Genomic DNA, 9,738 nt, shown 5'->3' with positions numbered 1-9,738 from the left:
ATACCTTGAAATTCCTCATTGGCAAATTCCCCACCATAATCTGTCCTGAATTTCCTATTTCTGTTCTTCCCCATCTTTCTATTACCTCATGAACAACTTATGGATAGGATATATTTGGGCGACATGGTAGCACAGTGGTTAGCATTGTTGCTTCACAGCGCCCGGGTGGCAGGTTCAACTCCCAGCTTGGGACACTGGCTGTGTGGAGTCTGCCTTAGTGCGGAGACTAGGGGCTTTTCACAGTAACTTCTCTGTGTGTTAATGTAAGCCTACTTGTGATACTAATAAAAATTAGTATTATTATTATTAAACTTGAAATTTTTGCACCATCCTTCTGCCATTCCATAACTTAAATTGTCAACAAAGATGCACTGGTTTTCCTCAAATGACTGAAAAAGGCTTCATATGCAGCAATCAATCACCAAGCTACCATTTGTTGCTTAAAACCACGGTCTATGGTGGAAGAACCAATCCAGTCTGGTCATTTAGGTTCAAGCTGGTACACTTTCTCATAGCTACTAACCCACAAGAAGCCCTCACAACAAAGTGTTCCAGTTGTGTGCATTTATAGGATAATCAATGCCACATGCTTAACTAGCAATCCCCTCAACAAAGTAATTGCCATACACAATGATTAATAATACATTGACAGATTGGAACAGAGAATTTATTGAGAGCCAAAAAGTCAGAAATCCGCGGCGTAAAATCACAGTGCATTGCTCCCAATGGCGGATTTGGATTGGTCTTCCTGCTGGGAAGCATCTCATGTACGCTCATTAAAAAGCAAGAATCTCATCAGGTCTTCAGGCCTTCCAATCATGGCAGTGTGAAATTAGTCAGTCTGAATCCCGACTGATAAAGAGTGGCATGCCTCAGTTCAGAGACTTTGAGATGAGTGCAACAAAGTCTATCTCACACAGAACTGCACTGCTCCTGATACGCTTCACATTACACTGCCAAACTGGTCTTCACTAGACATCACCATGCTGCTGGATCCATGAACCCCACTGTGTCACAGTGTCAGATACGTGCTATAATAATAATAATCTTTATTATTGTCACAAGTAGGCTTACATTAACACTGCAATGAAGTTACTGTGAAAATCCCCTAGTCACCACACTCCACCGCCTGTTCGGGTATACTGAGGGAGAATTCAGAATGTCCAATTCACCTAACAGCACGTCTTTCGGGACTTGTAGGAGGAAACTCGCGGAGCACCTGGAGGAAACCCACACAAACACAGGGAGACCGTGCAGACTCCGCACAGCCAGTGATCCAAGCTGGGAATAGAACCTAGGTCTCTGGTGCTGTGAAGCAACAGTGCTAACCACTGTCCTACTGTGCCGCCTTTGCTGCATCTGGCATCTGGGATCGGGGAATACAGGGGTCTCCTTACCCCTGGTGCCACACACCAGTGTCTATCTGCAAAGCACTGTGCCACAGGACTCATGCACCCTTGGCATCCAAAGTTCAATGGGCTGTGGGGTGCAAGGTGAGGCCGGAGAGTGGGTGGGCCTGTCAAAGACAATGGGAAACAATGTGGAAGAGGGAATGTGTTAGAAGGGGATGGGAAAAGGGCAAGCAATAAGGGGGCAATGTGGAAGGAGGGCTGTGCAAGGAGGTGGAGAGGTGGAGGAAGATCGAAGGCTCACAATGACAGGTAGACGATGATTGAACAGGACAAATAATGGACGCCAGAGAGAAGAACGAAGGGAGGGAACAATGGCAAGTAGAGGATGAATGAAGAGGACAAAAAAATGAAAGGCAGGGGATGAACGAGGGGAGAGAAGGAGTCATAAATGATAGGCAGTCCAGTGCAATGTGGACCTCACAATCTGAAGTCAGAGAATGGAAACAGTGCAAAAGAGCAGCGGGCATGCAGCGGGTCGTCTCCCGTAACGGAGAAACACGCCACAGGTGGCACAAAAAATTCCCGATTTCTAATATGAAGATAAAATAGGCAATCCTATCCATGACCTTCTAACATTAAAAACGAACCACCCGGTAAGCAGATTTGGGCAGATTAATCACATGTGCAGATAGCTCTTTATCCATGACCTCAGTGCAACTTCAAACAATGCTCAGTCAGCTGGATGCCTATCTCACTCTGCAGATGCAAACCAGCAGTTGCAGTTTCTGTAACACGAGAATGATTTCACTTTATCTTCACAGTTAATTAAGTTGCAAGAATTTATAGCTGGAATCTAGTAATTTAAATACTGCAGCAGCAGAATCTCAGTCACTGCTGATAATTATATTGTATTATTAAATTGATAAACTTTGCCTGCCTCTGCTAGTCAATCTGAACAAAGCAGGGTAAAATGGCAGAGCTGTTGTTTCTGTCTGCATTGCTCAAGAATCTTTGGGTTGAACCATGCTCTCCTTCAACTTTTTTATGAATCGCTGTTCTATAATTAGCTGCTAAGCTTCAGTAAGTTCTTGCAGGAGGTAAGACTGCCAGATCTGTAAGTTTGGTAAAACAAAATCAGGATATATTAAAATAAGCACTCATAACCACTGGCATTCGACTTCCAGTGGCGGCCAGGGTGAGTCGTCCCCGAACAGGCTGATCACATGGATAGTGGGAGGGTTGAATGGGCTGGTCAAGAGGGCTCGTGTGTTCGCACATTTAAAAAGATTAAAGGCAGATGTTGCAATGGGGACCAGATTAGACTGAGGAAGGGATGGGTTGGGCAAGTATTTCATTTGGGATTGGACTCTAAAACAAAGGGGGTGCCGATTTTGATCAATAAGCGGGTGGCGTTTGACATGGGAAGTATAGTGGCGGACTCTAGGGGAAGGTATGTTATGGGAAACTGGAGGGGATGCCGGTGGTATTAGTGAACATCTATTCCCGAACTGGGACGATGTTGAATTTATGAGGCGGGTGCTGGGTAGGATCCCTGACCTGGACTCTCATCGGTTAATTATGGGGGGGGGGGGGGGGGGGGGGGGGGGAAGGGGGGGGGGGGACTTCAATACGGTCCTGAATCCGAGACTGGACCGGTGGAGCTCGAGGTCGGGGAGGGTGTCAGCAACAGCTAAGGAGCTCTGGGGATTCATGGAGCACATAGAGGAGGTGGTTCCGTGGAGATTTGGGAGACCGAGGGTGAAATAATTTTCATTCTACTCCCATGTGCACAAGGTGTACTCCCGAATAGACATTTTTGTGTTTGGCAAGACATTGTTGGCAGGGGTGGGTGATATTGAGTATTCGGCAATAATGGTGTTGGACCATGCCCCGCACTGGGTGAACCTATGAATGAGTAAATGGGGGGCCCAACATCTGCAATGGAGGCTGGATGTGGGACTGTTGGTGGAGGAAGAGGTGTGTGAGCAGGTGAGGAAAGCCATCCGGGGATATGTGGAGATTAATGACACGGGGGTGGTTTCGGCAGATACGGTTTGGGATGCACTGAAGGCTGTGGTCAGGGGGGAGTTTATTTTGATTCGGCACATAGGGAGAAGGCGGAGCGGGCGGAGATAGAGAGGCTAGTGGAGGAAATCCTGCAGATGGACAGGACATATGCCAATTCCCCAGAGGCGGGGCTGTCAAAAGGGGCGGCAGAGGCTGCAGATGGAATTTAGGATATTATTTACTGGTAAGGCAGTGGGGCAGTTGAGAAGGGTGAGAGGGGTGATATATGAGTATGGGGAGAAGACGAGCAGGATGCTAGCGCACCAGTTGAGGAAGCAGGAGGTGGCGAGGGATAGTGGGAAAGTGAAGGACACAGGTGGGAATACGGTCTTGGACCAGGCGGGGGGTGAACGGGTGTTTAACGACTTCTATAGTAAGTCATTTTAAAAAAAAAATTTAGAGTACCCAATTATTTTTCCAATTAAGGGGCAACTTAGTGTGGCCAATCTACCTATCCTGCACATCTTTGGGTTGTGGGGGTGAAACCCAAGCAGACACGGGGAGAATGTGCAAACTCCACACGGACAGTGACCCAGGGCCGGGATTCGAACCTGGGTCCTCAGTGCCGTAGGCAGCAATGCTAACCACTGTGCCACCGTGCTGCCCCTCTATAGTAAGTCATAACCCTCAGTCGGGGAGGAGGGGATGAGGAAGTTTCTGGACATTCCCGAAGGTGGATGAGCAGTTGGTGGAGAGCCTGGGGCCCCGACTGGGCTGGTAGAAGTAGTGGAGGGGCTGGAGGTGATGCAATCAAGTAAGGCCCCGGGTCCGGAGGGGCACCCGGTGGAATTCTAAAAGACATTTTCAGCGGTACTGGGACCGCTGTTGGTAAGGGCTTTTAATGAGGCAAAGGGGCTGGGAGTACTCCCCCGACATTGTCGCAGGCTCAATCTCCCTCATTCTATACCGAGTTAAAGATCTGAACAATGTGGGTCATAGCGGCCTATTTCCTTGTTAAATATATATGCCAAGCTATTGGCGAAATTCTTGGCCTCGAGGATCAAGGCCCGTGTCCCAGGGGTAATAAGGGAGGACCAGACGGGGTTTGTGAAGGGGAGACTGGCGGCCAACATCAGGAGGTTACTTACTATGATCATTGTGCCTCCAGAGGGACACGACGTAGAGATGGTGGTGGCCATGGATGCAGAAAAGGCCTTTGATCGAGTGGAGTGGGAATACCTATGGAGGTCTTGGGGAGGTTTGGGTTTGAGCAGGGATGTGTGGACTGGGTCTGGTTGTTGTATCAGACACTGGTGGCGAGTGTGCGAATGAACCGCTTAGATCAGATTATTTTAGGTTACACCAGGGCACGAGGCAGGGCTGCCCAATTTCCCCGCTGCTGTTTGCCTGGCTATAGAGCAGTTGGAAATGACACTGAGAACGTAGAGGGTCTGGCAGGGGATAGTATGGGGGGGGGGGGGGGGGAAGAGTGGGTGGAGGTGGAGCACAGGGTCTCGCTTTACATGGAAGATTTACTTTTATATATATTGGACCAGCTGGGTGGGATTGGAGGATTATGGGGCTATTCAATGAATTTGGTTGGTTTTCGGGGTATAAATTGAATGTGGGTAAGAGTGAGGTCTTTGCGATTCAGGTGAGGCAGCAGAAGAGATTGGGTGCGATGCTGTTCAAGGTGGTGGGAGGGAGCTTTCGCTATTTGGGCATCCAGGTTGCGCGGGAGTGGGAGCAGCTGCATAAACTGAATCTGGGTCGGTTGGTAGAACACATGTGAGGGGCTTTCGGAGGTGGGATGCGCTCCCATTGTCATTGGCGGTACAGACGATTAAGATGCTGGTGCTCCCGAGGTTTTTCTTCATCTTTTCGTGCCTCCCGACTTTTATCCCCAAGGCGTTCTTTAAAAAAGTAAATGCGGTGATCTCGAGATTTGTTTGGGCGGGTAAAACCCCACGGGTGAAGAAGGTTGCAGCAGCGGGGGCGAGGGGGGAGCTCGCTCTTTAGAATTTTATAAATTATTACCGGGCAGCGAATATTGCGATGGTCAAGAATTGGGTCGTGGGAGTCAGTGTGGGAGCAGGTGGAGGCGGCTTCATGTAAAAAACACGAGTTTGAGGGCACTATTAACGGCACGTTCTCGCCGGCTAGGTACTCCACAAGCCCGGTAGTAGTGGCAGCCCTGAGGGTGTGGGGACAATGGAGGCAGCATATGAGATTAGAGGGGGCATCAGTGTGGGCACCAATATGTGGTAATCACGGTTCACTTCGGGGGGGGCTGGATGGGGTTTCCGGAGGTGGCAGCAGGTGGGGATCGAGAGATTTAGAGATCTCTTTATTGATGAGGGGTTCCCAAGTTTGGAGGAAGAGTTTTAGTTGCCAGGTGGGAATGGGTTCTGGTATCTACAAGTGAGGGATTTTGTGCGGAGGCAGGTTTTGATCTCCCCGCACCAGGAGCTACAGGATAAAGTGGTCTCAAGAACAGGAGTAGGAGAGGAGAATGTTTGAGATCTGCAGGGAACTGATGGAGTGGGAGGGAGCCCCTACAGGGGAGGTGAAGAGAAAGTGGGAAGAAGAGTTGGGTTGGGTTGTTGGAGGCTGGATTACGGGAGGAGACCCTGAGATGAGCCAATGCATCCGTGTTGTGTGCCAGGCTCAGCCTGATACAATTAAAGGTGTCCACAGGGTGCACATGACGGTGGCCCGGATGAGTAGGGGATGGAGATTAGGTGTGGGCGCTGTGCCAGTAATTGTGTGAACCATATCCATATGTTTTGGGCATGTCCAAGGCTGAGGGGTTTCTGGCAGGGGTTTGATGACGTCTTGTCAGAAGTATTAAAGCTGAAGCTGGTGCCGAGTCCAGAGGTGGAGATCTTTGCTGTGTTGGAAGATCGTAGTGTGCAGGGTTAAGCATTTTCCAATTTAAGGTGGTGCACAGAGCCCAATGGACAGTCTCGAGGATGAGCCGGTTCTTTCGGGCGTGGAGGATAGGTGTAGGCGGTGTGCGGGGTGGGGGGGGGGGGGGGGGGGGGGGGGCAACCATGTGCATATGTTTTACGTGTGTCTGAGGTTGAGGGGGTTCTGGAGGGACTTTTCAGATGTAATGTCCGAAACTCTGGGCATAGGGGTGGCTCCGAGTCTGGAGGTGATGATGTTCGGTGTGTCGGAAGATCCGGAAGTTCAGGGAGGGAGAGAGGCCGGTGCCTTGGCCTTTGCCGCCCGGATACGGATTCTGTTGAGTTGACGGGACTCGGAGCCGCCAAAGGTGAGTGACCTGAGGTGGAAGCCATTTATTGACTTCTTTAATGTGAATTGAGGCATCACTGGGGAGGATGGAATTATGGGTGTTTTGTTTTGGGGAAGAAAAGAAAAATAAGGTTTGCTAGTGACGGAGAGTTGAGGGCTGGAAGGAGGCGGTGGAGATAGGGAGGGTGGGTTGTTAGTTTTGTTACCTGTTTCCGAGGTTTGGCTTTTGTATTTTTGTTTATATGAAAAATGCCTTCAAGAAAAACGTTCTACAAATGATGGAGCATCCGAACGATTAGAGAATTCCAAAGATTCATAATCTTTTGAGTAATCCATAGAGGTAAAGTATTCGAACACCTTGATTTTTCATAGAATTTACAGTGCAGAAGGAGGCCATTCGGCCCATCGAGTCTGCACCGGCTCTTGGAAAGAGCACCCTACCCAAGCCCATACCTCCACCCTATCCCCATTACTCAGTAACCCCAATTTGGACCCTGAGGGCAATTTAGCCTGGCCAATTCACCTAACCTGCACATCTTTGGACTGTGGGAGGAAACCGGAGCACCCGGAGGAAACCCACGCACACACGGGGAGAACGTGCAGACTCCACACAGACAGTGACCCAAGCAGGGATTCGAACCTGGGACCCTGGAGCTGTGAAGCATTTGTGCTAACCACTATGCTACCGTGCTGCCCAAATCCGTTCCACAGAATTCCACAGAACACTACAGTGCAGAAGAATGCCATTTTGGCCCATGGGGTCTGCACCAACCCTCCGAATGAACATTCAGCTAGGCCCACACCCCTCATCCTATCCCCGTAACGTCACCTGATCTGCACATCTTTGGAAACCATGGGACAATTTATGTGGGTGGCACGGTAGCACAGTCGCTTCACAGCTCCAGGTCCCAGGTTCGATTCCCGGCTTGGTTCTCCGTCTTTGCGGAGTCTGCACGTTCTCCCCGTGTCTGTGTGGGTTTCCTCCGGGTGCTCCAGTTTCCTCCCACAGTCCAAAGATGAAAAATGAAAATGAAAATCGCTTATTGTCACGAATAGGCTTCAAATGAAGTTACTGTGAAAAGCCCCTAGTCGCCACATTCCGGCGCCTATTCGGGGAGGCTGTTACGGGAATCGAACCGTGCTGCTGGCCTGCCTTGGTCTGCTTTCAAAGCCAGTGATTTAGCCCTGTGCTAAACAGCCCCGTATGATGTACGGGATAGAAGAATTGCCCGTGCTAAATTGTCATTAGTGTCCAAAAGAAAGGTTAGCTGGGGTTACTGGGTAACGGGGAGAGGGTGGAGGTGTGGGCTTGAGTAGGGTGCGCTTTCAGAGGGCTGGTGCAGACTCGATGGCCTGGATGGCCTCCTTCTGTACTGTAAATTCTATGATAATTTAGCATAACCAATCCACCTGACCTGCACAACTTTGGACTGTGGGAGGAAATGGGAGTACCTGGAGAAAGTGCAAACTCCACACAGTCACCCAAGGTCAGAATCAAATCCGGGTTCTCGTCGCTAGGAGTCAGCCGTGCCATCCACTCTGCCACCATACAGCCCTCATCTCAGTCCTAAATGATTGACCCATTATCCTAAGAATGTGCTCGTGTTTTAGAATCCCCAGCCGGCAGAAAAAGTCACTTAGCATCTATCCTATCAAACACCCTCAGTTTTGTAGGTTTCAATGAGATTGCCTCTTATTCTTTTAAACTTGAGAGAACGAAGCAAGCAGAAATTTCAGAAAGAGTCAGAGATTGTGAAATTCTATGGGAAGTGTATCCAGCTGCACTTGCTGAGTGAATGAATGGATCCGTTTCATCAGCAGCTGGAGCACCAAATGGCATAAAGCATCATAGACAGAAGTTAGAGAGACGTGGTCACACCCAAGGTACAAGAATATAGGTGAGTTACCAGATATAGGTGAGTTACCACGTGACTTTATAGGTGAGGGGGCAAGGTTTAAAGGAGATGTACGAGGCACGCATTTTACAGACGTTGGTGGGACCCTGGAACTCGATGCAGGGGGAGGAAGTGGAAGCAGATATGATAGTGACTTTTAAGGGGTGCCTTGACAAATACATGAATAGGACGGGAATAGAGGGATTTGGTCCCCAGAAGGGCAGGGTTGTTTTTTTAGCTCAGACAGGCAGCAATGTTGGTGTGGGCTTGGAGGGCAGAAGGGCATGTTCCTGTGCTGTTATTTTCTTTGTTGTGGCTGTATCAGCAAAACACAAATAAATTCCTAAATTGCCAGTTAGGAAATGTTGAAAAATGACCCTAAAAAATAACTTTAACATGAAAGAAAATAAACTTACATTATGTCATGTCTTTCACATCAGTACATTGCAACACATTTCACAGCCAATAAATTACTTTGCAAGTGTTGGCACCATTATTAGGCGAATTTATGCACTGCAAGGTCCCATTAAATGTTTTCACTGTAAATGCTTCAGTACATTGACTCTTGTGGGCAACAATCAATGAAAGGCTCACTTCTGCCAATGTCCCCAACAAGAAATCAGCGCCTTCCTTCGAAACCAGACCTGCTGATCATTTTCTGCTTTTGTTTCGGTTTTCCAGCATCCAAAATATTTTGCTTTTACCCACGAAACACCAAACCGGCCTTACAAATAGTACAGCCAGTTCTGTTTTCACAAAGGGAGTTCGTGTGTCTCATTACTTGAGTGAGTTTCCATTTGCTGCCATCTGCTGCAGCCCCACATACTCTGAATCAAGGTGTGACAGGGAGGGCGCCCACTCCCCTGTCACAGTGAGCGCTGGACCACGCCCACTTCCCTGCCGGACAGCGCTGGACCACGCCCACTCCCCTGCCGGACAGCTCTGGACCACCCCCCACTGAGAGTCAGCGCTGGACCCCGCCCATTCCCCGACAGACAGCACTGGCCCCGCCCACTCTCCCTGACAGACATCGCTAGCTCCGCCCACTCCCCCTGACAGACAGCGCTGGCTCCGCCCACTCCCCCTGACAGACAGCGCTGGCTCCGCCCACTCCCCCTGACAGACAGCGCTGGCCCCGCCCACTCCCCCTGACAGACAGCGCTGGGTGTGGGCCCTGCATCCCCCTCCTGCCTCTTGTGGGGGGGCGGGGGCAGTACCAGGGACGA

The 9,738-nt window shown here is 49.7% G+C and overlaps 1 long non-coding RNA gene across 1 annotated transcript; it reads right to left on the bottom strand.

Moving 5' to 3' along the window:
- Nucleotides 1–645: 645 nt before the first annotated feature.
- On the bottom strand, nt 646–9,450 carry LOC119965229. Its single transcript, XR_005460465.1, has 2 exons — nt 8,929–9,450; nt 646–1,031 (listed from the first exon to the last, which is right to left on the bottom strand). It is a non-coding gene; the product is annotated as an uncharacterized LOC119965229 (long non-coding RNA).
- Nucleotides 9,451–9,738: the final 288 nt, after the last annotated feature.

The sequence above is a fragment of the Scyliorhinus canicula genome, chromosome 4, assembly GCF_902713615.1.
Source record: "Scyliorhinus canicula chromosome 4, sScyCan1.1, whole genome shotgun sequence".
NCBI classification, from domain to species: Eukaryota; Metazoa; Chordata; class Chondrichthyes; order Carcharhiniformes; family Scyliorhinidae; genus Scyliorhinus; species Scyliorhinus canicula.
This window is presented reverse-complemented; position numbering and strand designations above follow the sequence as displayed.